Source organism: Fukomys damarensis, unplaced genomic scaffold (genome assembly GCF_012274545.1).
Source record: "Fukomys damarensis isolate Sample0158 unplaced genomic scaffold, DMR_v1.0_HiC HiC_scaffold_35, whole genome shotgun sequence".
NCBI classification, from domain to species: Eukaryota; Metazoa; Chordata; class Mammalia; order Rodentia; family Bathyergidae; genus Fukomys; species Fukomys damarensis.
The window spans coordinates 23,574,098-23,574,856 of NW_022900947.1; the positions used below are offsets into that span (position 1 = coordinate 23,574,098).

A 759-nucleotide genomic window follows, 5' to 3' on the forward strand; every position below is an offset into this window, starting at 1 on the left:
ATTGAGTGAAATATTGACATATTCCTACTGGAAAGGTAACAGACAATATATTTTGTCGCAATTTTATCACTTTTTAATATTTTTATTTTTGCCTTGAATAATGAACTTCAAGTTTGAAGACTGTTAAAATAATTAGAAACATTTATAAGTGAGATTGTAATCCTTTAAAAGAGAGAAAGAGATGGAGGGAGGAAGATAGTGAGAGGGATATAAAGAGGACAGAGAGAGAGAGAGAGAGAGAGAGAGAGAGGAGGGGATGTTGCTGCTTTAGATCTCTGTGTGTGTTCTTTGGATTGAATTAAGAATCAAAAATAACTTCTATTGGTTCTTTCCTTTAACAGTTTCTTTCATACTAACTTATTTATTTTACAGTTCTAGAATCTCTTCTCGGCCTTTTGGCTAAGATCAAGTGTACTTTACAGTTCTAGGGAATGAATCCAGGATCTCTGCTTTTATGTGAACCTCCACCCTTGAGGTTTTCCTTTTTCTTTTCTTTTTGACCCATGTTCACACTAAGTTTCTCAGGTGTCCACGCTGTGGTTGAACTTGCGATTCTTCTGCCTCTGTCTGCTAGACTATTGGGACTTTTGTCTTCTCAATACTGGTAATTTTTCATGATTTGATGTTTGCTCAAATGTGTGCAACTGGCCTCGAACTGCTCATGATGCAATTAATACAAAATCCTTTAAAACAGAGATGTGTTTAATGTAGCACAATAAAAAAGCTTGACTTCTGCATCAACAAATATATACGTCAGTC

The 759-nt window shown here is 35.2% G+C and overlaps 1 pseudogene; it reads left to right on the top strand.

The window, feature by feature from the left end:
* The first annotated feature begins 379 nt into the window (after positions 1-379).
* On the top strand, positions 380-556 carry LOC117284293 (annotated as a pseudogene).
* The last annotated feature ends 203 nt before the right edge of the window (positions 557-759 follow it).